Consider the following 27,933-nt stretch of genomic DNA (forward strand, 5'->3'; position numbering starts at 1 on the left):
GAGGTGCCACAGAAGTCTCTAGGGTTCAGTCCCTTTGAGCTTCTGTATGGCCACCCTGTACGAGGACCTCTTAGTCTGGTCAAGGAAGGCTGGGAGCAATCTCACAGGAAACCTCCACAGAATGTATATAGTTACATACTGGCCTTCCGGAACCAGACTAGGCGTTTCAGGCAACTTGCTGAGGCAAACCTGGAAGCCAGCCAGGAGGAAATGAAGCGATGGTACGACCAGAACGCCACTCTGGTTGAGCTTCAACCTGGGCAAAAGGTATGGGTCCTGGCCCCTGTGGAGCCTTGTGCACTCCAAGACAAGTGGACCGGACCCTTTGAGATTGTGGAGCGTAAGAGTTCTGTCACCTACTTGGTGGACTTGCAGTCTCCCAGGAACCCCTTGAGGGTCCTACATGTCAACCGACTAAAGACCCACTTGGAGAGGTCCGAAGTGGGCATGCTCTTGGCCACAGATGATGGGGCGGAAGAGGAGTCTGAGCCTCTTCCTGACCTCCTGGTAGCCTCAGAGCGAGACGGGTCAGTGGATGGAGTTAACCTTTCACCCACCCTGACCCCTGAGCAACAGGATGACTGCCGCCAGCTGCTGGGGCAGTTTCCTGACCTGTTCTCCCTGGTTCCTGGTGTCACAGATTGGTGCGTCCATGATGTGGACACAGGAGACAGCTTGCCTGTGAAGCACAAGGCTTACAGAGTAACTGACAGGGTCAGAGCCTGCATCACAGAGGAGGACTCAAAGATGCTTGCTCTAGGGGTGGTTGAGTCCTCCAGCAGTCCTTGGGCCAGCCCAGTGGTCTTGGTCCCAAAGGCTGCGGCGCCGGGTGCCACACCCGAACTCCGGTTCTGTGTGGACTACAGAGGACTCAATTCAGTCACGAAGACTGACGCGCACCCCATCCCCAGAGCTGATGAGCTCATCGATCGGTTAGGGGCTGCACGGTACCTCAGCACGTTTGATTTAACGTCTGGGTACTGGCAGATCGCCTTGACTGATGGGGCCAAAGAGAGGTCCGCATTCTCCACTCCAGATGGGCATTTCCAGTTCCGGGTTATGCCATTTGGGATGAAGAATGCCCCTGCCACCTTCCAGAGGTTGGTCAACCAGGTGTTGGCTGGGCTGACCGAGTTCAGCGCCGCCTACCTGGATGACATCGCAGTGTTCAGTGGCACATGGAAAGAACACCTGCACCACCTCTGGGAAGTGTTGATGGCACTGCGCAAGGCAGGCCTCACGATCAAGGCAAGCAAGTGTCAGATCGGGCAGGGTTCAGTGGTGTACTTGGTACACCAAGTGGGGAGTGGCCAGGTGGCACCCCTCCAACCCAAGATTGAAACCATCCTGGCTTGGGAGCCCCCAAAGACCCAGACAGAGGTGAGGGCCTTTTTAGGACTCACAGGGTACTACAGGAGGTTTGTCAAGGGGTATGGCAGCATTGTTGAAGCAGCCCAGGAAAGTGATCTGGACTGACACCTGTCAGAAGGCTTTTGACACCCTGAAGACTGCCATGTGCACGGCGCCCGTGCTCTTGGCTCCTGACTTCTCCAAAGAAATCCTAGTGTAGACAGACGCATCAGAGCATGGTGTAGGGGCTGTTCTCTCACAGATGACAGAGGAGGGCTGGGACCAACCTGTAGCCTTCATTAGTAGGAGGTTACTTCCACGGGAACAAAGGTGGAGTGCAATCGAGCGAGAAGCATTTGCTGTGGTCTGGGCGCTGAAGAAGCTAAGACCCTACTTGTTTGGGTCTCACTTCCGGGTTCAGACCGACCACAGGCCCCTCAGATGGTTGATGCAAATGAGGGGTGAGAACCCAAAACTGTTGAGGTGGTCCATCTCCCTACAGGGTATGGACTTTACGGTGGAGCATCGCCCTGGCGCAGATCACGCCAATGCTGACGGTCTGTCCAGGTTTTTCCGCCTTAGTGAAGAGGAACTCCCTGGGGTAGGGTAGTTCCCCCCGACATTTCAGCTGGAGGGGACACGTGTTAGACCTGGCACCTTATCGTGAGTTTCCCTTCCACTTTTTGCTGATGTGCCTCATGTGTTTTGTTGGTGTTAGCTGCTCAGGGCACTGTGCCACTGCTAATCAGTGCCACAGTGCAAGTGCTCCCTTTGAGAAAGTGTATACATTGATTGGTGTCCATGTTTGGCTTATTTGGTTTACTATCAACCCCTAGTAAAATGCACCAGGAGTGCCAGGGCTTGTAAATGCAAATGCTGCTGGTGGGCTTGCAGCACTGGTTGTGCCACCCACAGAAGCGGCCTAGTAAAATGTGTCTAGGGTCTGCCATTGCAGAACCTGCGTACAGTCTGGGACTGTCATGCTGACTGCGCAAGTGCACCTACTTGCCAGTCCCTAAACCTTCCCTTATCTACATATTAGTCACCCCTCTGGTAGGCCCAAGGGCAGGGTGCATTGTAAGCATAAGGTAGGACATGCCCTGGTGTGTGTGGCATGTCCTAATAGTGAATTACAGCCATTTTTGTTTTTCACTATTGAAGACTACCTGCTCTCCATAGGCCAGAATGGGTTGCTGGAATTATTACACGCTATAATCCCAGCGGACTCAGAGAGCATGGTAGAAAGTCAAGTTTAGTATGCCTGAACTCAGAATAATAAAATACTTCTTTTAGTATATCCTGTGTTTGTAAATACTACTTTTAGAAAGTTAGTTTTTACTTGCTTAGCCATTTCAGTCCGCCTCTGCTTTGTGTGTGTGTGTGCTGCCTAGTTTCAGTGAGGGGCAGGGCTGGGGAATTCCAGGAGACAGGCTGGCTACCAGGTGGTGAATAGAGAGATTACACCAGGATGGGTGGGAGGAGTACACCTTGACTCTGAATAGACCTGTGCTCTGCCACCACAATGCTGGCTCGGCCCCCTGTGGAGCGGCTGATGTCTCTGCCCTGTGCACTGAAAGGAAAGAGCAGAGTCACCACGACAAAGTGCTCCAAAACCGGACTGAGCCAGGCACAGGCCCCCTGGCGACAAAGAACAAAAGAAACTGTGTATAAAAGAAGGAGCCCTGCTCCTAAGAAATCAGATCCTGTTTACGCCAAGAAGAAACTCTGCCTGAAGAGAAGGACCTGGGAAAGCTGCATGGAGGAGTACTGTCTCTAAGCCTGAGAGACTGGCCTGTGGTGGGTGCCTTGCTGCAAGAAGGAGAGGAAAAGACTGAGAGAGACTTTTAAATCAACTTGTGCTGATTGAACAATCTCCAAGGGCTTGCTGGTGAACTTGCCCCCTGAACGGCACCCCAGGAACAGTGGGCGCTACCCCTCCCTGGAAGAAAGGAAGCTGCTGTGGGTGGATTGCAAACGCTGACCCCAGAGAACCTGTGTGCCCACATCTCGCCGAACAACGTGACCTCTGATCGACCGTGCTGCTGTGAGCACCGTGAAGGCTTGCCTGGCCTAAACAAAGTAAACAGCTGCCCCCTCGAGCCGGAGCTCGCAACGTGAAGAGAGACTGTCCGGCTCCAAGCGCCGAACCTCTGCGACCCCTGGCCGTAGAGACCACTGCGAGGACCGACGACACCCTGGTTCGCCGATCCTGGCCGATGCCGACAGCGCTGCACGCTGAAAAATCACCCCCGAGCTGCCCCTCCTGCTTCAAACATCGAGGTGTGCTGTGACGTCCTGAGGCACCCCACGAAGCATCTCCGTCCACTGACCAGTGGGACTGCAACGCGACGCGGGACGCCCCTGCCAAGGACTGCTGAGGCCGCCACGAACTTTGCCCCCAAGAATAAGGTACTGTGAGCCCCAAGCGCCCCTGTACGACGCGTACTTTCCGGTGTACGGTCCGTACTGCGTTGTTGTACCGCTACGCTACTCACGCGGGTAGCGTGAGGCTTTGCGCGGTTCATCTCCAGCTCGTACGGCGCATCGCTGCGCCTGTTCGGTCCGTACAGGGTGAAGCTATAGCCGTTTGCCCAAGCGGGAAGTGGGAGACGTTGTGCGGTTCGCACCAAGCCCGTACGGCGCGTCCCTGCACCTGTACGGCCCGTACCGTGTGAATACATAGACGCTGCTCACGCGGGAAGCGTGAGGAGTGGCAAGAGGCGTACCGGACTCGTACGACGCGTACCTACGAGGGTACGGACCGTACGGCTTGAGTCCCAGTACGCGTGCTCACGCGGGAAGCGTGAGAAACGGCACGAAGTGTCCCAACGCCGGTACGACACGTACAGAGGGCCCTACGAAGCGCACAGACCCCCAAAGAGTGCAGATTGCACCAAAATTGACCATTTAAAGAACTGTGGCATCCTGAAAAGTAATTACAAGTAACTGGAATCCTCTGCTGAAGTGAAAGACTGTATTTGAAGCCTGCCTAAAGAGTTTTATATAAAGAACTTTCTATTTTTACAAAATACAGTCTGGTGTCTCTGTGTGGTGGGTTGGTGATTGGTGTGGGATACCATAAATGCTTAACCTTATGTACTCTGGGATTTAGCCTGACTGCTCGCGCCACGTTACCTAGAGGGTGAGCAGGGGTTATTTTTCACGAGTAATCCTTTGCCCTGACTTAGAGGAAAGGGTCCCTGCTTGTCGCAAGTGCCTACCTGCGCCAATCAGAGACCCCGGATTCTAACACAAGGCATATGTCTAATACGCATCCGTGACCGCAAAGCAGCCAGTAGAATACAGGTTGTATGTAGTTATGCCAGACAGGCCTGAAGGACAAGAACCAGTGCTCATCCAGTTCTCGAAGTTGAAGTGTGCCAAACGTGTGAACCATGTGCTCAGGGCATCGTAACACAAGCAGTGCTGTCTCCATTCTGAATCGAACTGGGACGTCCATTGCGGATCAGAAAAATTTAAATCAGGATTCCTGCCAAAAGTAGCAGGACAAGCGGGAGCCCTCCAAAAATGCTTCCCAGCACGGAGTGTATGAATGATGGAATAACTCTAAATTGTCTGAACGGTGCTAACTAGTTCAGAGCCGACACGTTTAAAAAACAAATGCACTATTCCTTTAGTATCAAAAATGTTAAAGATTCGATGAACTAGCTCCCCAAATTGCTGCGGGGAGTTAGTGTGGAGTAATGTCTGTATCTCAGACAAGGACCTTGCAACCTGGAGATCAAACGTCTCTCTGGCCGAAGTTAAGGCCATATTCTGTTGAAAAAGCATGACTTTTAGTCTGCTAAGGGAATCAAAGCATATGTTGGAAACATTTATCAAAGGTCACAGTGCTTCCTCCCTAATTTTGTGGGCAGGTGGAAACAGTACTTGTGTACAACAAGTGACTGAGGAATTTACTGTCACCAGATAAGGGATGCCCGGTTCCATACCACAGCAACCTTGATCATTCAGCATCAAGTAGCTCCCATTCGAGAGTAGTTTGAAAACCGGACGTATCATGACAGCTGGGGAACCCTTCAGATAACATGACAAGTTCACAATGGAAGCATTGTATACGCTGTGAAGAGTAATGTCCTGGAAAACTAAGGATCCGCTTAGAGCATCTTCACAGTCGGGACCACTAAGAAAAACTTGTGTGTCCCCTTTCCTGCATCTAAACCGGAATGGAAACTCCCAATACTCGTGCACATAGCCTTCCCCTAGCGCTTCGTAGCTGCCTACCTAACGGCATTAGAGACAAGATTATAATTGGGAAGCCGTGACCGGTTGGGTGGTATAACCATGGATAATCCAATATGTGGATGGTGTCTCAGCCACGATAAAAGGTAATTGGTCTAATTTTTCAATATGCAACATCGTGTATGTTGCATCTCGGCATGCCATAGTAATCTGTCTTTCAGATCGTATTCAGAAAACAGACTGGTATTGTTGATGTAATGCCAGGGCACGTGGCCAGAGCATAGTATTTGCAACGTCCAGCTCAGTTTTCCGATGGAACGTAATTGTGACTGTCCATGTTGTAAAAGAGACATGTCCTGCTACATTATGTCAATTGCAGAAGACACAATGTTGCCCAGTTAATAAATTCTGGATGATAAAGTGGTCATACCATTGTCAACCACAGCCAAAGCCTTTTCTATATTTACCAGGTCGATCTCACGCAATCTCTCTGCAGATTCCTGCTGAGAAATCTTCTTTAGCTTGTTGTATATTCCATACAAGAAGCGCTTTCGACATGGGTTTCTGGGATCTAGCAAAAAGTTCCTGAGATCCAGGTCAGTAGAAAGAAGGGACAAGTGTTGTTTCACCTGGGAAAGTGTTGAGGTCTTTAGCCACTCTTGGCATAACTTCCCAAATCAGTCTGACCCTGTGCCTCATGGGAACAGTCCAGCCCGAGGGGCAAGATGGCGGCTGAGTAGAGGCTGTCAGTGTGTCTCCCCCTCCTCCCGGAAAACCCTACAGCCTAACGGACCCGATAAGCCCGGAATACCCGGAATACCCGGTGTACCCGAGATGTACCTGAGATGCCCGTCAACACAGCCAGATGATTGAACTGGAGAAATTCGAGAAATTCGAGAAATTCGAGCTGAAAACTGCGAGCTGAGTGGTAGGGTCTTCTATGCGGTCCCAACACGGGAGAGAAACGGAGCAGTCCAGCCCCGCAGCCCAGCGGCCCAGCAACCCAGCAGCCTGGCCCAGCTAGTTCGGCCCGCCTCAGGGGGATCGATGTCGGACTGGTGAGCATGCCGACCGTAGACAGTAAGTCAAAAGGAAAAACTAACAAGAGCTAATGCGAGCATTAAATCCGTAAGTCTGTACTATACTGTGCTTAAGATATGCTTAAGATGCTGGCTTGCTAGAGAAGGAGGCCTCTACTCTGCTATTCTATTCTGGCGACAAAAGTGGGCAGTGAATATCGAGTAATATCGAGGCAATATCGAGGCACGAAAAGTGGAATTGAAGAAAAGGCAAAACCAGCTAAAATCAAGCGGGGAACATAACAACATAACAACATAACAACATAGCAGATCTAGCTTTCTTGACTGCCCCGCACGCCCCGCATGCCCTGCACGTCTGCTCACCGTTGGGTATGCACGATATACTACATGCGCTGATGCCAGAACCAGAGCAGCAGTCCCTCCAGATAGTGAACCCTCTACATACTTTCTGGGTTTTCGCGATCCCCCAGCTCTACTCCAGTAGCCGAGGGAAGCGAGGGAAACAATCTCCGTGTACTCACCGGACGCGGGGACAGAAGCAGTGCCTACGTGCTCGTTCACTCGATACACGAAACGGCTTGACAGTCTCCATAGCAACCGGCGAAAAAAGCGGAAAGGGCGGGAGAGAGAGGGGAGAAAAAAAAAACGACAGAGAATGTAACCGTGACTTCAGATACAATGGAGGGTATGAAGTGGCAAGATTAACTGGACTGTGCTTCTCAGGGATAATCAGAGCCTGGCTACTCTGTTACAGGGGTGTGATACAGGGAGAGCGACGACTGGTCATGACCGGAAGAGATCCTGGAAGGGCAGGCAAGCTCAAACCACAAGTGGGGGCCAGCCAATATTTACAAGAAGAGCAATCAACACACCTTGAGCCCTAATCGCAGCCACAACAGCTACAAGAGCCACGGCTACAACAGCAAACACAACAACCTCAGCCACAGCCACTGCCACTGCCACTGCTACTACCACTGCCAATGCCACTGTCACTGCCAGAGCCAGAACCAGAGCTAGAGCCAGAGTCAGAACCAGAACCAGAGCTAGAGTCAGAGTCAGAATCAAGGCGACCGGAAACACGCGCCACAAAGAACAGAAGGGAAAATGATGGCCTGGACAGGAGGAAAGTTGATGGCAAAGAAGATCTAACGATCAAAAGAGCAAAGAGAGTGGAGATTATAAAGAGCATGAAAAGTGCAACCCCCCGATCCACTAACGAACAGAGAAAAGACAGACAAACCCTGATAACCAACGTGTTTACACCACTATACGGGAGGGAACCATTGGCCCATGAAACTGGATCTGAAACTTGTAGTAAGATAACGGCTCAAGAGAGAGGTACTGGCGAGGATCAACCAGCCATAGCCATAGCCATGAAAAGCGGCATAGACGCCTCAAAGGGGACCGACAAAGTCGTATCAGTATATCCGCTGACCGATAAAGATAGATTCACGCCTGCAACATCAAAGATATCAAAGACACCAAAGATATCAAAGTTATCAAAGTTATCATCAAAGACAACTTTAAAAACAACATCTACACGACCTATATTACCAGTGAAGCTGCAAGCAATAAGCCAATCACATGGAGAGGAATCCCTTATCATCACCCCTAAGATACATGAGAGCCATACTGGGACAAGAAAAAACACATTTACTAAGGCTGGAGGGGCCGGAGAATCCCTTAGCAGGATATCATCCAACCTAGTGATGAAGAGAAAAGACGAGGATGACAATGAAGATGACAATGAAGATGAGGATGAGGATGAGGATGAAGAGGAGGATGGCACGCACCTCTCTGCTAGTCCATCAGCTGATCCACTAGCCCTCGATTTCGCCCCAGCAATTGCCATATCAACTGATGACTCTGAGAGATATGAGACAGGGATCTCCACGTCAAGCAACAGCCTCAATTATCACCGTAACATCACGGATACAATTGCTAAAAATGATGGTTTAAGGCGGGATCTAAAACCTGAGGAGAGAGGCAGAAAATTAAAGAAAAAGAATAAACGGAGGAAACAGAAGACAAACAAGCATTGTCGGACAGAAGGGACTGCTGGTAAAGAAAGCGAGAGTGAGAGTGATAGTAACAGAGATCATAGCCCCATCTGGAACCATTCATCACCATCACCATCAAAAAATACTACCACCACTCCCTCAGATCGGACCTTGTGCTCACAAAACAACACAACCATAGAGAGACATCTAAGAGAAGAGAAAGAAGTTCACACCACAAAAAACAATGAACCTTCTATGACAGATATCTTGAACTCTATAAGAAGCCTCCATGGAGATATCAAAGCTGATAGCAGGAAAAATCAGGAAGCAATTCGTAAAGTACAGGATGAACTAAAGAAAGTGGGCAGTACTTGCACAGAAATATCGGATCGTATGGCTTTGGTGGAAGCACGCACTGAGTCCATGGAAAAAGATGTTTCATCCCTTCAATTACAAAGTCAAGAACATGATGGCATTATCAAGGACATCATGCTCAAAGTGGAAGATCAGGAAAACAGGGCACGGCGGAACAATCTACGCCTGCTGGGAATTCCTGAAGGAGTAGAAGGAAATGACCCACGGGCATATATTGTGACACTTCTTAAAGAAACATTCCCAGAGTTACAAACATGGGAATGGGATCGGGAGATCCAACAGGCACATCGCTTTCCTCTAAACCTCCCAAAACGCCAACAAACATCAGAACAATATCCGCGAGCCATGCTAATTTACTTTGGTAATTTTTTATTACGCCAATCAGTTTTTGATCTTGCAAGACCAAATAGAAAAAGGGAATACAATGGCTATTCCTTCTTTAGTCGACCTGACTTTGCCCACGCAACAGTGGAACGAAGATGGCGGATACGCCAGCTCTTTTCACCATTTCAACAAATAGGTGCGACAGTGTACCTACAAAATCCAGCACGACTAAAGATTATTATCAATGGCACCACACGGACATTTATCTTGGAAATCCAGGCTCAAACATATTTAAACGAACTAAAAGATTTCCAGAAGGGTAAATATAAAGGTCCAACCAAAAACTGAAAAGTACTGGACTAAAATCCTAGAATGGACCTTGTAGACTGTATGTAGCGACACTATATCAATCACGTAAATTGTGATATGTAAAACTTTGATCGAAATTGGAAGATATAGCTCAAAAAACCTAGAGGGCTGAGGGAAAAAACGTTCTATAATATGTATATTTACAGATCTAGTTGGGTGGAATGGGACTGAGGGGGAGAACGGGACTCGGGCACGCGTCTACACAGACGTCATCACACTAGTTCCTTCTGAACCAGATTGCCACCTTGGGTGGTGGGGGAGGTATTTGCGGGGGGGGGGGTCATGGGTGGAGGAGAGCTATCTCAGACAAAAATGGGAAGTTAACTTTAAAGAGGGAAGTAATCCAAAGGTTCAAAGATGAACTATACATTTTTTTACATATGCTTCTGAATATACAACTGAAAACTGCATTAGATAAAATTACTAAAAAGGGAAAAAAGAAAACCATGTATATATGGCAAGGCTAAAAATTATTTCTATGAATGTATGTGGCCTTAATGACCAAAACAAAAGAAAAGGGTGGCGATAGGACTACAAACAACAAGGGCCAATATTATATGTCTTCAAGAGACACATATCGAAGGCTCACAGCAGCACCTCCTAAATACACTGGGATATAAACTAATCACAGCCTCAATGCAAGGATCAAAAACACGAGGAGTGGCAATCTTATATAAAGGGGGCGAGATACAATTTTCCAAATCGATAGCTGACAATCAAGGATGCTGGGCAATTACAGAATGTACACAGGGGAATGGTAATAAAATAACTCTGTGTACTATCTATGGCAATATTAGTGACGATCCAAGTGTTTTGGAAAATGTCTCTAATGAACTGGTACAACGGCCACTGCCAATAATCATTTGTGGGGATTTTAACCTGAATCTTCCATGCAACTGGTCAACAGACCCCAGATACACCTGTAAGGGTAGGAAACCAAAAGTATATAAGGCCTTTAAAGAGATGTGTGAAACACATGGCTTAATAGACTGTTGGCAAATTAAACATCCTGATGACCCTGGCTTTACTTTTTTTTCTAATCCCCATCTAAAACATTCTAGATTAGATTATATGCTGATATCTGGTTCTTTGATAGAAAATTACTCAATAGACAAATTGCCAAGAGTCCTGTCAGACCATAACCCCCTAATTCTTAATTTAGAGAAAGAAGAAATGGGTAAGGAGTTACAAAAATGGACATTCGAAAGAGCACTGCTATTGAACAAAGAGTTCTCTCAGCATATGAATAGATGGATACCCGAATTTTTGGAGGACAACCTTGGTAGCACCACGATTGAGGTAGTGTGGGATGCCCTGAAGGCTGGAATTAGAGGGGAATCCATTCGGTTTTCATTTAATAACAATAGGAGGGCAAAAGAACATATGGAGACTCTCCATAATATTCTAACAAACGCTGAGGAACACCTAGCAATGGCCGTACAAATAGGAGAAGATATTAAAGATCAAATAAGTCAGGTGGCAATAGCTAAAAATGCTATTATAGATATCTATACTGAGAAAGTAATAATTAAAGCAACACTAAATAGAGAATCAGTATATGAATTAAGTGAACAAGTAGGGCACCAACTTGCGGTACAAGCCAGACAAAAAAACTCTGCCAATATAATAAAAGAAATAAATGATCCAAGAGAGGGACCCACAACGAATATAAATAAGATAAAACATGCATTTCAAATATACTATCAAGAGCTATATAAGGAAGAGGGTAAACAACAAGATAAGATCGACGAATATCTAGATCAACTCTCTATTACTAAGATAGAACAAGAGGATTTAGATAGCCTTAGCCACCTACCATTCTGGGATGAAATACTATTATCTATGAACAACTTGACAAATGGAAAGGCAGCTGGAACCGATGGAATCCCTACAGAATTTTATATCTCCTTCAGTGGACCCCTAAAGAGAATTCTAACTGATCTATTTATTCACGTCTTTCAAGGAGAACGGCCCCCCCAGTCATGGTCCAATGCAAAAATTGTCGTCTTTTTGAAAAAAATAAGGAGGCCCAAGAACTCGGATCGTATCGCCCTATCACCTTGATCAATGGCGACTCCAAAATATACTCAAAACTACTAGCTAGTCGCTTAGCTCCGATCATCAATAAGATTGTGGAGAAGTGTGGCTCAATGATTAGAGCGGCAGACCCTGATGCAGAGGTCTAGCCCGGGACCAGGGTTCAATTCCCCGCCTTGGCGGGTCTTGGGCTCAAATTCCACGGACCTGAAAATTCTCGCCTCGGTGCCATTCCAATCATGGAGTCCCACTCTGCAACTCTGGGCAATAGCTTGCTTAATCTCCACAACGGCCCCCACAACGCTAAGGATGCCTGGCCTCCACCTTGGGGGTGTCCAGGAGTGGACGCCTCACAGGAAAAGCCAGGATGGGTTCCACAGCGGCATTCGTACAAGCGCCTTGAGACCCTTGCGGGTGAGTAGTGCGCTATACAAGTATCAATTTACATTGTGTCTCTCCAACAGCATGGGTTTATACCCGGAAGATCCATCGTGGATAACATACAAAGAGTAATTACCTTGTTTGACATGACTGAGGTATCGGGAGACCCTATGGCGCTTATACTACTAGACGCTGAAAAGGCATTTGATAGGGTCTCCTGGACCTACCTCTGGTCAGTCATGTCAAGAGCTGGACTAGGGGCAACCTTTATCAAGGCAATTCAAATGATGTATATCAAACCTTATGGGGTAGTCATGGTAAATGGATCTGCCTCTGAAAAATTCAATATAACTAGAGGAACAAGACAGGGGTGCCCATGCTCTCCTCTACTATTCGCACTATTTATTGATCCATTTATCAATAGACTCGAAAATAATACTATAATTAACCCAATCAAGATACGAGATATAGAAACTAAAACACTTGTCTTTGCAGATGACATAGCGGTGGTAACGACAAACCCTACAGCTTCTATTCAGGCTATAGAAAGGGAGGCTGAAATGTTTGGCAAGATCTCGGGATATAAGCTGAACCAAAACAAAACACAGATTGTGCTTAACAATATTCTTAAAATAAATGACACTCGAGTAGTGGATAATGCCATATACTTAGGGGTTAATATTACAGCGAAACTAGACAATCTTATTCAAATTAATCTTGATCCACTAATACAACGAACAGACAAAGATTTAAGAAGATTAAATAATCTTCATCTATCTATTATAGGTAGGTGCAACATGATTAAAATGATTTATTTGCCCAAATTCTTATATCTATTTAGAACCATCTGTCTTGATTTTCAACCACAATGTTTTAAATGCATTGACAATATATTTTCGCAATTTATCTGGGGATACAAGAGATCCCGTAGATCATCCAAATTTCTATCACTATCAAAGGACAGGGGGGGACTCTCTCTGCCAAATATTCAACTTTACTATTGGTCAACTATAATGACATACTGTAGAGAGCTACTATCCATTACCCAAGGAAATAGACCAATCAACGGAATCCCAACACCACAAGAACTAATATTAGGGGAAAAAACCAGAGGGTATCTCTGGTTACACATATACGACAGTTACTATAAAAAAGTACGATTTAAAACCCTCCTAGGAATACATAAAGCATGGAGTAATATTCGTAAAATATTGGGGATCGGAAGGCTTTCCTACTATACACTATTATTAGATAACAATAACCTACCGGAGCTATTTAGAGACATATATATGAAAAGGTGGATAGAAGCAGGGATTACGCACCTGGGTTGTGTTTTTACATCTACAGGAATAAAATCCTTCGAAGAAATTAGAAAAGAATATATGATGAGCTATAGAGACTTTTTCAAATATCTTCAAATCAGGGACTTTATTTCAAGAAAAGGAGGTGGCAGATCGAAATTTGAAAAGATCCAATGTATAGAATTTGTGAATCAAGGAAAGTGGACTAAAATAGGAGAAATATACAATCACCTCCTGGGCCTATGTCCGGATGATATGGATAAATATTATCTAAAATGGCAAGAAACCTTAGATATGCCGGCCACCACAGTGATTAAATCATTTGAACTTTCTCAAATACTATTAATGTCCACCACACTACAAGCACAGTACTATAAAACATTCTTTTTGTTATATTACACACCTAGTAGAATATCAAAATGGTGGACCGGAATGGGAACAAGATGCCCTAGATGCAATCTCTACAAAGCAGATATTATACATATATTTGCCACTTGTAACACCTTACAGGGGTTGATCAAAGATATTTCTGACTTTTTATCTGAAATCTTTTATACTAAAATTGAAATCTCTGTGGGGGAAATCTTGCTGGGCATTGATGATAACAATCGACCAAATGAAACAAAAGGGTTAATATTTATCTCAATGTCAATTCTAAGATTATGTATTGCCTCGGCATGGCTAGATCCAACACCACCAGTGTTTCAACAATGGCGATATCGAATGTTAGCGACACATAGTCTGGAATTAGCTATATATAGAAGAAAGGGCAAAAATAAAAGACTAAAAGGATTAGAGATATGGGATCCTTTAACCCAATGGACAAAACTGTAAATGACATCGAATTTTGTACCGAATCTACATATGTATATATACCACAATGAAATATTTTGTCTAAGAAGGGGTGGGGGGTGGGTTGGGGATGTCTTTGTTTTAAAAACAATAAAGAATTTTGAAAAAAAAAAAAGGAACAGTCCAGCCCGAACTGCCAAGCCATGTCTTCCCTGGACCGGAAACAAGCTTCCTAGGACCGGTTTCTGGCATTTCAGCCGTCTTCAGCCAGGCTTGCTTGAATCCAGTGGCAAAGTGAGCAAGGGACTCACGTCTGAGCATACCCTGCCAACTTATGGCGGACAAAGCAAAAACCAAAGGAAATGATGGACGGAGTGTTGAACATTGCAAACACTCACCCCCAGTCAACTGATCTGGGTTTAATCCATCACCGCTCTTTAGCCCACTCTGCCACCCCAGTTCAGACATGGCCATATGCAAATCAGTCTGACCCTGTGCCTCATGGGAACAGTCCAGCCCGAACTGCCAAGCCATGTCTTCCCTGGACCAGAAACAAGCTTCCTAGGACCGGTTACTGGCATTTCAGCTGTCTTCACTGAAGTGAGAGCTGTGAGTCAGGGAAGTTGTCGATTCGCACAATTAATTGAGTGTCATCAGCGTAATTAAACACCTGACAGTCTGTTTTGGCCAGTGCATCGATCAGAGGCTGAAGTAAATATTAAAAAGCAGAGAGGAAAACGCGGAGCCCTGTGGGACCCCCCATTGTAGGTTGCCCTGCATAGAAGTGCAATCTCATAATTGGACTCTTTGAGACCGATTCTCCAGGAAGGACGTAATCCACTGGAGGACCTTCCCAGTGACTCCCAGCCGCCGGACACGGGCTAACAACTGTATGTGATTCACTGTGTCAAATGCAGCTGAGAGGTCCAATAGGATTAGGGCTGAGGGGGTCTTCTTATCAGTTGCAAGCCGCAGGTCATCCAGCACTGAAAGCATCACCAATTCAGTGCTGTTGTGCGCCCTGAACCCGGCTTGCCGAGTGTGTAGCGGCTGATGTTATTCAATGAAAGAAGAAAGGACTCTGAGTACATGTTGTTCAAGAACTTTAGCCAGGAAGGGGAGTCTGGAAATAGGTCTGACATTTTTAAGGATCTTGGTGTCCGCCCCTGCCTTTTTCAGCAACGGGATCACCAAGGATTCCTTGAACTTCTGTGGTACACTTCCTGTCGCCAACAACAGATTTAGTAGGGACAACACCTCCGCTTCTATCATTGGGATGACTGTTTTGAACAACTTCGGTGGACAAGGGTCCTCAGGTGATCCCGATTTTACTTATACCCTTGTGGTAAACGTCAAAATTGAAAACTGAGACCCTAAAGTTAAAAATGCAGTCAAATATCTGCTTCCAGGGGCTATATTTTGGCAGAAAAAAACATTTGAGATGTCTAGTGTTGTTTTGTACTTTTCCGCACAATGTTATGCATCAGTGCGGCACTGTGTGCATTCTATACTGCAAATGAGTGTATGGCTGCATTTAAATGTCTGTAATCTAAGACTAAACAATATGAATTGTCTGGTTTTATTAAGGGAACAAAGGATTATTCATAGATGAGGTGCAAATCTCTATTACACCCTGCTACTCAACTTGATTTAAGATTTCTCTGACTTGTTTCTTTGCTTCATGTTTGATTGGGTACTGTCTCTGCGGTTGAGGGATAGTTTTTAATGGGATCTCGTGATGAGGAGACTCATCATCCCACCCAACATGATATCGGTATAGAGCAGGTGCTAAAGCTGATGCCCACTCCGGCGCGTTTAACTGATTCTACTATGAGGTTGGAGAAAGCAGGTAAAATTACTTCTCCCCCATTGGGCAATCTATTACGAACTCAGGTGGCTAAACCTTTTCAGCCAAAAGAATGTCGTAACCATGTGTCAGATCCTCCCAAAAGAGACCCTTCACTTCTCTTTGTATGTCCCCTTCTATCTGAAGCATTATTCCATGTAAACGATGTGGGACACTCACTCTCTTATCAGGTGTTTCCACTGTGATATATTCACTCAGCGCTACTACTTCCAGAAGCTCTATCATATTCTAGCGAGCTATTGTGACTCCTGCCGTGCTGTCCAGCATTGTCACTGCCCATTCCCTGTTCAGAAGCAGATTACTCAGCAGCTTGGGCATCTCTGATCTTAGTCCCTGCTGCTTTTTATTTTTAAATTGAGGTTTTGTAGATTTTTGTTTATCTTCTTGTTTGATAATGAAGTCTGAAGTGCGATGTGTCTCCCTTTTTGGATGGTTCACTCTTTTTATCTTTGCACTGATCGTCCTTCTCTCTCTAAGCATTTTTCAGATTGTTCCTGGAAGGAACGAGCAGAACGTGTATCATTATCCTGATATCTGTCAGGCTTTTTAATGTTATCTGAGATTGTATCTCTTTTCAGTGTGCCCCTGTTGAAGAGACCCACTCCGTGATTGTTGTTTGTCTTGTTTAATAATTTTTTAATATCCCATTTCTTTTTAAAAGAATTGGGTGCTTGCTTAGAGTTATCCTTTTCAGAATTACCCTAAACCACTGGTTTCCCAGGTCTGGCTCCCAGATTATCTCTTCCCAGGGAAGCGCATGTTTCCGCAATAATCTTCAGTAACTCCCTCTCTTGTTGTATAGGAGTTAAATACCCTCAAGCGTTGGCGTATAGACATTGCGGCTGCCTCCCCTTTTATGCTGCTTAACATAATTGCAGAAACTTGGGCAAAATTGCCTATTACTTTCATCCCTTAGTCCAGGGCACGTTCTGCCCCGTACTCATTCTGTATTTGTTTCAATACATCTGGTATTACCGCTATTGAGGGGGTACCATGTGTTCTGGTGTAAACAGCACCAAAGACTGTTCCCCAAGTGGTACAATCTTGTATCGGGGGAGCACCCCCATTGGCAAGTAGATTTTGAGAATTCTGTGTTTCTCCTGTGGGCCTGTATGGGGAAAAACCGCTTCAACCTGTGCTATTTCTTGTGCTGTCCAGAACAGTACTTTTTCCCTATTGGTGGGAATTCTTCCCATTACGGCGTTCAGCCTTCCAGGGCTAATACCCGTAGTATTTAATTGAGGTTGTGCAGCCTGGGAAGCCCTCCCAGGTTGAACTATAAGTGTTAGCATTATGTATTGTGTAAGAGTTCTGTAAATTGTCACCAAATCTTCGTGTCGTGTGCACATTTCTGCTGCTTCTAACTTGTGAATGTATGGGTGTGGTGTATACGAAGCTAAGACCGGCCAGGCCACTCCTTTACTGAGCGGACCGAGTCTCACATTTTCTACAGTGTGGGGGAGGGTGCCTTTAAACCAATTTTTGTGTTCTTGGTAAGTTAACAGGACTTCTATGTTCACGTATGGAAAGTATTCATCTGGTATCTCATCTTCACTTTAAGTGTGAAACAATTGTTTGCGTGCGTCTGCAGCTGGAAATCTGACCCAAGAATAGAATACCTCAGTCCTGAATGCTTTGTGTGCCTCAACCACGAAGGTAACATCTCCACCTTGTGTTGTATTCATTTCACAGCAACTGCAATTTTCAGAAATATTTAGAGTAGCTACTTGTACTTCAACACCGTCACCATGTTCGGTCATTGTAAAAAGAAAAATATATTTTTTATGAAAATGAAATTCTTGAGATTCGGTTTGTACAATATGAGAATATTCTTTAATCCTTCAAGCATGATAAAGCCTTCAGCCAATACATAGGACGTACCTACTCGGCTGAGGCGGTTTCCCTTTTCCCACTACGGATGTCTCTACTTTAATGTGAGTAGGGGTCTCTGAGAAAGCATGACTGAAATACTCAGATTCGACCGTTAAATAAGTGCCACTAACGTTGGCGGCGCCATGTCGTATAGTTTCTGCTAATCCGAAGGATCTGCACATTGTTTGAACAACATAAATTAAGGGCTTGGTGCGTAGACTGATTCCGGACACCCCCATAGGATATGTTGGCCTATAGACTGTTATGTTTCATATAGGTACCCTAATATAGGCCCAGGTACCATCATACCCCTTCACCTACATCACCTCCCCTATATTAAGCAGAAACAAGCCTCTTAAGGAGTGAACACCTTTTATGGACTGAACCTTTTACCTAGTTCTAGGCCTGGGAGCAGAAGGAGGGTTTTTCCCTGAACAACGGTGTTCTATGACCTTATCTTTCTGTTTACACAGTATGAATGAATATTCATAAAGTTACTTGAAAACCAGGCTGGGGCTACACCACCTTCCTCCCCACATCTACGTACACGGTTCATCCCATAAGTCATCCTCACATCCAACCAAGGCTAATACAAGCAACAAGGGACAAAGAAGCCTTAGATACATTTAGTATAAATATAGCACCTCTTACTAATGTTAGGCAGAGGGAACTGAGACTTCCAGGCCAACACACTGGCCAGAGACACTGAGGCTCCTGCATGCAGACGCTCCAGCTGACAGTGGTCTGAACATCCCTTGCAGGGTGTTCAACTCAAGACCAGAAATGGCTCCTACATTTCTCACTGCAGGTAATGGGGTTCGACTAAATACTAGAGGGATTCTTGGCTCTAGACACCTACTCACATGCTAGGTGCACTTAGGTACATTTAGATAGGCATTGTAGGAGTACGCGCACTTTTATCATGCATTTTATATCCATGTAGCTATTCATGCTTATTGCAAAATGATAGCACTGCTAATAATATATCTCTGCTACTGTCTAATGATTGTTACAGCTCATATATTTTACACGAGAAGAACAACTGTGCAATAAATTCTTATTGTAACACGCCCGACTGTTTCTTTTGTGTACCTCTCTGAGACATAATCAGTAAGCACAAGTGACCGAGCGAAAAGTAGTATATTGTTTCCACAATTCTGAGGGATTAGGGTTGTCATGATCTAAGGTTGCCAGAAACTATTCTCTCCCCGCCAAGAGGAGATTCTAGTGGCACTGTGAGCTAGCTATTTGCAAACAGGCTAACATTCTCGGTGGGGGTGCTCAGAATTAGTCTGCCACCAAACCTACAGTTTATGTTATCCAAACGTGCAGGTCCTGCATGGGTACTATAGGAACTACACAACAAGACAAGCAAGCTCACAGTGCTAGTCTAGGCCCCCCATACCTACCAGGGAGCAAACAGTTAATGGCAACCACTGAACATGACAACCCTGAACACTAAGGGATCGTGGAAACAGTACAGAACCTTTTGCTCAGTCACTCATGCTTAATTGTTCTCGAGAAATATACAGCGAATACACAGTGGGACGTTTTCAATATATTTATTGAACCAAAATTATTCTTGGATAAAATACATGTGCTGCAATGATTAGAAGACAGAAGCAAGTAAAAGAGATTGCAAGCACCAAAAGAGTGAACAGTAGATATATTTCTACCATGTTGCTGAAGCAATGAATATATGCAGGCATATATGCAAAATAGTAATCTAACGTACTCCTATGATGTGGACCCTACCCTATGTGTACCTTGAGTGTATGTAGGTGTAGAGCCAAGAACCCCCTTAGGGACGATCCAACCCCATTACCTGATGGGAGAGTGTGAAGGACCCCGTCTTGGTCTTGAGTTGGACACCTCTCACGGAATGTCAGACTGGTGCGTGGTGATTTCTCAGCATGCAAGGGGCTTCGGTGTCAGCAGAAGCGTCTCCTCTACCAATCTATCGGGATGCCTATTATTTATAATAAAAAGCAGCCTTCGCCATGTGCGCGCTGGATTAGTGATGTTATGGATATGTAGATAGTGCTGTCGCCACAGATGAAGATAGGACGACTTTTGTATCTAGTGCATAGAGAGGCCTAGTACATGATGTTCAAGGCATCGTGATAATGTTGTGTGAAGCTTGAAGTGTAAACAGAGTAGTTTCAGAGAAACTAATACAACATTGCCGTGCATGAAAAATGTGTGCAAAAGTTCACTGCTGAAATGTTATTTTCTAGGACAATGTAAGGAGTAAGCTGCCTTGCTACATGGACGTAACTCGAGAATATAACACAGCAGTGAAGACTTCAGCAACAGTCAACAGCCCAGCCAGGCTGCAAATCCGAGTAGCACAGCCAGTGGCGTATCTGGAAGGGGAGCCCCAGGCAGCACTCTTTTTGGGGTGGCGGAGTTTAGCAAGTCAAGTCTGTCGACCACCAGCCCCTGAGAACAAGATGTCCATCTGCTGTCACCACCCGCTCTTATCTGTACCGGGCAGCAAATTTAGGGGAGGCCCCGGGTGGCAGTAGGTATTGCTACGTCACTGAGCACAGCAGACTCCAGCAGTACTGCAGAATCTAGCAGTTGTGCAAACCCCAGCAGCCAGATAGACATCAGCAGTGCTACAGGATCCAGCAGTGCTGCAAACCCCAGTATCGCTGCAGACATAAGAGGTGCTTCAGACTCCAGCATCAATCCAGGTCCCAGCATCAGTGCAGTCCCCATCAGTACTACAGACCCCATCATCAGTGCAGGCTCCAGCAGTGCTGCCAATCCCAGCAGCAAGTGCAGGCCGCAGCAGCCAGATAGACATCAGCAGTGCTACAGGATCCAGCAGTGCTGCAAATCCCAGTATCGCTGCAGACATAAGAGGTGCTTCAGACTCCAGCATCAATCCAGGTCCCAGCATCAGTGCAGTCCCCATCAGTACTACAGACCCCATCATCAGTGCAGGCTCCAGCAGTGCTGCCAATCCCAGCAGCAAGTGCAGGCTGCAGCAGCCAGATAGACATCAGCAGTGCTACAGGATCCAGCAGTGCTGCAAACCCCAGTATCGCTGCAGACATAAGAGGTGCTTCAGACTCCAGCATCAATCCAGGTCCCAGCATCAGTGCAGTCCCCATCAGTGCTACAGACCCCATCATCAGTGCAGGCTCCAGCACTGCAGAATCTAGCAGTTGTGCAAACCGCAGCAGCCAGATAGACATCAGCAGTGCTACAGGATCCAGCAGTGCTGCAAATCCCAGTATCGCTGCAGACATAAGAGGTGCTTCAGACTCCAGCATCAATCCAGGTCCCAGCATCAGTGCAGTCCCCATCAGTACTACAGACCCCATCATCAGTGCAGGCTCCAGCAGGGCTGCCAATCCCAGCAGCAAGTGCAGGCCGCAGCAGTGCATGGGCTGCAACAGATCCCAGAAGTTCAACAGAACCCAGCAGAGGCACAGATCACAGCATGTTGCAGACCCCAGCAGCAGGACTGATTGTCCGTTCTCTCCCGAAGAGCTGATCTATGTTCTACTGTGCTCTATTGCCAAAGCAAGGAAAATAACAGAAGAGGAAGAAAGAATCCACCTGACTAACAGCAGAGAGCCTTTGACGCGCAGCACTTTATAATATAGGAATGATATCAAGACACAGAGAGACTTTTAGATGCAGCTCACTGCAAACATTCCGAAACATTAAGAAATGAAAGAGAATTAAGAAGTAAGAGATCAAAAGGAAGAGCAGTCTTTAGTTACCTGCAAATCTGCGGGCCCATCTCCACTCTACAAAAAAAATACAGCTAAGTGTGAACACAAGCAGAAAATAGACACATTTAGATCAACAATCAAGGTTTACAATTAAAAAGGTATACTGTACAGGCAGATGTTACGAAATTGTATTCACTGAAAAAGGCAATTACCCCAAACCCATACTCCAACCCCAACTTTAACTGCTCATTACCCCTTATTCAAATCCTAACCCTAATTAATCCCTAACATAGCCTGACTCTGTTCCTATGCCTCACCCTACACCCTACACCCATTCCTTCCCACAACCCTAACGTCATCCCTTATAATAACCATCAACTTTCCAATAATTTACCCACCCATAACTCAAGTCCTTAACCCTAACCGTTACTCTTACCTAGCCCCATCTCATACCATATAACCAACTGCTGACCTAGCCCTTAACCATATCCACAATACACTGAAAAATCACTGCTATTTCATTTTAAGGCCTAGCTTACTGAGCAGCGCACGCTATTTGCTGGCAAAAATATACTGTGGTCATCGGTTGCCTTTGTTGTCATTAATTTCTTTGTTTCTTATTCAGTAGCTTTCCTTGTACCAGCTTTTCCATCTTATGTGTATCGCTCCTCTGGAGCTTCGCCTCTTTACAATCTCTCGGATTAGCAGACTTCTCTCCAGCCACTACTCACTTTTAGGCATATTGTTTTTACTTGTTATTAAGTACTTCATGTGTGTGCATGTGTTTTTTAGCTCTTTGCTTCTCTCCCCATATGTTCTGGCAAATGCCCTCATGCACTTTATGTTTCTCATGTACATCTCATTTACCCCCTCTGCGCTCTGTAATCTTTTTGACCTTGTGTGCTCATATATTCATGGAGATGTGCTTTTCAATGTAGGCAGGTCCACGACAGATCACTGAATAGGTGGGGGCCGCGATGTGATTAGCTCACGAAGCACATCTGGTGTGAAATGCTTTTTGTCCTAACTACATTTGCATGTGAACAAGTTCTCCTACTTTCCGCTTGCTCCCCCCCTTCCCGTGGACTTCATGCCGCTCATTCCCCCCTGCCTGACTTGTTTTTTGCTTACTTCTTCTCGGAGCCCCTCGTAACCTCTCACATTCCCATCGATCACTCCAGGTCCACTCTGAAAATTTTACCTTTTCTATTGACCCTGTAGAGCATTGCCAAACGGTATTTGTGAGAAGTTGGCCTGGTATATGCTGTCCACTAATTAAAGTGGGCACCTTGCACCAGTCCAAACAACCCTTATGGTGATTAGGTCAAAGATAACCTTTATTGAAAGCTATCCTAGTGGAAGCTTTGGAGAGCAGCCGCCAGACTAAGTCTTGAAGGAAATGTTAAGCAGATTGTTTTACCAGAATGCAACCTTATAGTATTGGTTAAATGAAAGGGAAACCACACAGTAGTTATAAAAATATGTATTTATAATATATAACACTCTCTAGTATCTACTACATGAGGATAGAACACAAATCAAATAATACAGTTGCAGTGAATCAATCGTAAGTAGCACAATACACAGTGAGCTCCAGGGGGAGATCAAACCATATACTAAATAAGTGGTATAAGAACCACGACTGGAGACTAGACCTAGTCTAGAAGCTGTAGAATTGCTGGGACCCCATGGAACCACCCAAGGTGAGTAGATAGGGACCCCACAGACGACGGGTGCAGTGTGGGAACACGACCACAGGCTACGAACAATTCAATGGGGAAGTCAAGGTTGGAAAATTAGAGTTTAAGGAGCCTTCCCAGTAGATTACAAGGTCAGCACTTGGAACTTAAGAGGTTGGAGAGCCACCCCACCCATGGATACCTTAGTACCAGATTTACCTATCCCAGAGGTGCCGGGTGCATAGGCACGAAGTACGTCGGAAACCCTCGTCGTTCTCAATGGACGGTCACAAAAAAATGCTGCTCCTGGAAGGATGAAAAGTGTCCGGTGGGATCCAAAGGTGGATTCTAGGTGAGAAGAACCTGAAAGCAGAGAGGACAGAGTCTGAGTCACTTTGGAGTGACCAGGGTGCCTCAGATGTGTTGACGGTGGTCATGACTCTTCAGCTGCGCGGACCTGGAGACGTCTTGGAAGACCAGGAGCCGGATTCGAGCTGTCCCATGAAGGATGTCAAATGCTGAGGGGTCCTCTACGACGACTTCAGCGAACCATCGCCAGACACCAGCCTCCCGCCCGCTGCCGCCGATAAGCCTACCATCATGTCCTGGGATCCTGCTACCATTAAACTCGTCACCGCGGCCATGAAGAAAACACACTCAGGAGCACCAATGTACCCCTGCCCACCGCACATTTTCAACAGGGCCACCATCGCACCCGAACTAGGATGTACCATCAATGCCTCCCTCAGAGCCGGCATCTGCCCAGATGACTGGAAACGGGCGGAGGTGAAACACCTCCTCAAGAAACCAACAGCTGACCCAACGGACCTACCGGCCCATCTCTCTCCTCCCGTTTGTGGCCAAAGTCACTGAGAGACTCGTAAACGCCCAGCTGACCGCCTTCATTGAAGAGAATTCCATCCTAGATGCCTCCCAGTCTGGATTCCGCAGTAACCACAGCACTGAGACCATCCTCCTCGCCGCCACTGACGACATCCGCATGCTACTAGACCAGGGACACACGGCAGCCCTCATTCTTTTAGACCTCTACGCAGTCTTCGACACCGTTTTATATCGCACGCTCGCTGCCAGACTTCACGACGCCGGAGTACAAGGAGTTGCCCTCGACTGGATCCAATACTTCCTCTCCAGCAGAACCCAGAGGATTCAACTACCTCCCTTCCTCTCCGAACCCACGGAAATCAACTGCAGAGTACCCCAGGGATCTTCTCTCAGCCCCATGCTCTTCAACATCTACATGGCCCCCCTCGCCGTCATCGTCAGACAGCATGGGCTCAGTATTGTATCCTACGCTGATGACACCCAGCTCATCCTCTCACTCGCGAAGAATCCCAAAGACACCAGACTCTGTTTCCAGGAAGGAATGAAAAACGTGGCAGCCTGGATGAAAGACAGCTGCTTGAAGCTCAACTCAGAGATCCTCATCTTTGGACCCTGCACCTTCGCCTGGGACAACACCTGGTAACCCTCCACCCTCGGGAGCCCACCCACCCCTACAGACCACGCTCGGAACCTTGGCATCACCCTTGACTCCTCCCTCTCCATGAACCGCCGGATCAATGCCGTCACCTCAACTAGTTTCAACTGCCTTCGCATCCTCCGTAAGACCTTCAAATGGATCCCCCCGAGTGCAGAAGGACCGTCATCCACGCCCTCATAACCAGCAGACTGGACTACGGCAATGCCCTCTACGCTGGAATCAACAGAACCCTCCTACACAAACTCCAACCCATCCAGAACGCCGCCACCAGACTCATCCTCGGGACACCGCAGCACGAACACATGACCCAACACCTATGAGGCCTCCACTGGCTCCCCGTTGAGAAGAGGGTCAACTTCAAACTCCACACCTACACCTACAAATCCCTCAACATCGGACCCAAATACCTCAACGAGAGAGTATCCTTCCACGTACCCAAGAGGAACCTCCGCTCCGCCGACCTCCCCCTGGCAGAGGTCCCCCGCATCCACAGAAACAGAACCAGCTGGAGAGCTTTCTCCTACATCGCAGCCAGGACCTGGAACAAGCTCCCTGTGAACATCAGACGTTCCCCGACCCTGCACACATTCAAGGAAGCACCTCAAGACCTGGCTCTTCGACTGACCCGGAGCGGCTCCCCCCTCCCCAGTGCCTTGAGTACCTCACGGGTGAGTACGGTGCTATATAAACCCCTGGTTGATTGATTGATTGATTGATTGAGGGGTTGGTGTCCAGCGGGACCACCAACAAGCCTTGGCAGCGGCAACCAATGAAGAAAGTGAAGATCGGTGTTGGTTCGGTCCAGAAAGAACCAAGAGACTCACCAGGCCGGAGGCACAGGAGTCGTGAGGGGACCTCAGGCGGTTTCTCAGGAGACCAGCTGGCAGGGCACAGAGTGCGAGGATGTTGGAGTCCTTCTCAGGAAAGGTGCACTGGGGTCAGGGCTACAGATAGCCCAATGCACAGAATTGTTACACACAATCAGGCTGTGCTGCTGCAAATATACACGGTGCACAGAGGTACGGGTTATGAAGTCCCCACGAGGGATACTAGCCTCAAACTTCGTGAGAGGGTAGATCGAACTCAGAGACCTTCAGGCACCCACCTCCTGTGTTGCTGGGATTGTTGGAGTCCATAGGAGCTCGGGATCAGCTGACCGGTCAAATGCATTGTGGTGCCTGCTTTGCAGGGGAGTGACTCCTTCACTCCAAGGGAGATGCTTTAGATGTCTTGAGGTGTCCACAGGGTCCTGGCAGGAGCCTGTATGGATCTCGGACACTGGAGCAGCTTACGACGGCCAGGGAGACGAAGAGCCCAGGGGAGGTCCAGCGAGGTCCAGCGGTGTCCAGACATAGTCCAGGCATGTTGGTTTCTTCTTTTAGAATCTTGTCCACGTGAAATCTAATGTCCTGTAGCGAGGTATCCCATTTTATACCCACGGGCGAGGGTTGGACAGATTCTAGGGACCCTCCTATGGGAGTGTCAGGACAGAGGGGAGGCTACTCCCATGTTCTTTGTCCATTTTCGCGCCAGAGCAGAGGCAAATGGCCCCCGGGACTGGTTTGATCTGGACTATGCACAAGGACACCAAACGTGGCCTACGTGCAGACTTTCTGGCCCTGAGGCAGTGCACCCACCAAGCCCCAATACACTAAATCCTGTCTGGGAGGTGGTAACACCTCCCTGTGACAGGATGCCTATTGTGCTGCCTTCCCCTGCTCGAGCTTGGCTTAGCAGCAGGAGGGCAGACTCGTGTCTGTGGCTGGCAGCATCCTTTTTGTGCTGTAAAGCTCGAGAAAGTTGATACCGGTAGACTTAGGTACCCCCAGAACCTCGGTTCTGAGGGGAGGAATCATACCTCACACACCAGTTACTGGTGTGGAGGTATGATTCCAAGGTGTTTGACACCAAACACAACATACTTCGTTGAAGTTGTTTTCGAGATAGTATTTACCGCGAGGTTATAATGCACCTCTACCTATATGTCTGGCTGAGTCACAGGCAACCTGGGAGAATGGTCTCCGAAGACTGCAGAGGGGCACTGCTCATGCAGGAGCACCCTCTCACGTAAAACCCATCACCCTGCCTTCAGGATTAATAAGGCCTGCTATAGGGGTGACTTATAAGGTTTTAAGTGTAGTGATATATATAGATATAGTGAACCTATATCTAAAGTAAGTAGTGCAAGCACCAGCTTACACAGGCCGCAGTAGCAGCCCTGAGGTTCCATTTTGCATGGCCTCTCACGGGTGGCATAATACATGCTTCAACCCATGAAAGGCCTCTGGGGTAACTATGCCCTGGGTACATGGTGTACCATATACTAGGGACTTATAAGGGTACCCCAGTATCCAATCTGGAGATGTACCAAGTACATGTATTGCAATTTAAGTGAAAAAGCAGAAAGGGTGGGTCCTGAATAGCAGGATCCCAGCCAGAATAGTCAAAACTGTGACTGCAAAAAGTGAGGGTAACCATAAGAAGCAGATCCTACTTTCCTACAGTATTGACAGAGCCATTTGGAACCAAACGTGAGACCTACTATCTTTGACAATGCTTGTTGTATTATTAGTATGCAAACAGTTTTAATTATATAAACACATTTGTTTAATTTTTTTTCTTTAAAATACACAGTTATTTGAATATATAATAGCTATGTTAAATTTGAGGCAGAACTTCCTCTTGCCATGCCTTTTCACAAATGCTCTGCAAACCAGGTACTGTATAGAATAGCATTAGATAGAGCTCTCAAAATGTGTCTGGAAGATGGAGCAAGCACATCCCTTGCCTACAAGATAACAGCACTCCCTGCCCTGCATCATTCTCCACTCAGTCCAAGAAAACTTTCAAAAGGTTGCTAGAATTTAGTGCAAGAGCAGAGGAAACACACTCTAGAGGCCAAATAACCTCCCACTGGATAATGTCTATGCCCCACGTCTTAAGAGCTGCAGAGCAAATAAACGTTCTTACTTTAATTCCATCTGCTCACCCCGCCACACAAGGGGTTTCCTTCTGCCATGTTCGAGATGTGTATCCTAACAAATCAAGAGAAGGAACGTACGTCTATGGTGTTAGTCTTTGAAAAACCTGTCTCTTATACAACGTATGGTCAACGTAGCCTAAACTGCCATGTCTAGGGCACCAATGACT

The 27,933-nt window shown here is 46.7% G+C and overlaps 1 pseudogene across 1 annotated transcript in view; it reads right to left on the minus strand.

Moving 5' to 3' along the window:
- Positions 1–27,933, minus strand: part of LOC146869465 (E3 ubiquitin-protein ligase TRIM39-like) — a 253,821-nt pseudogene that overhangs the window by 34,922 nt on the left and 190,966 nt on the right. Inside the window, exon 6 of the transcript XR_014959819.1 lies at positions 21,652–21,678. The product of XR_014959819.1 is annotated as an E3 ubiquitin-protein ligase TRIM39-like (transcript). The remainder of the gene's footprint in view (positions 1–21,651; positions 21,679–27,933) is intronic.

This window comes from Triturus cristatus, chromosome 1_1 (assembly GCF_964204655.1).
Source record: "Triturus cristatus chromosome 1_1, aTriCri1.1, whole genome shotgun sequence".
Classification (NCBI taxonomy): Eukaryota; Metazoa; Chordata; class Amphibia; order Caudata; family Salamandridae; genus Triturus; species Triturus cristatus.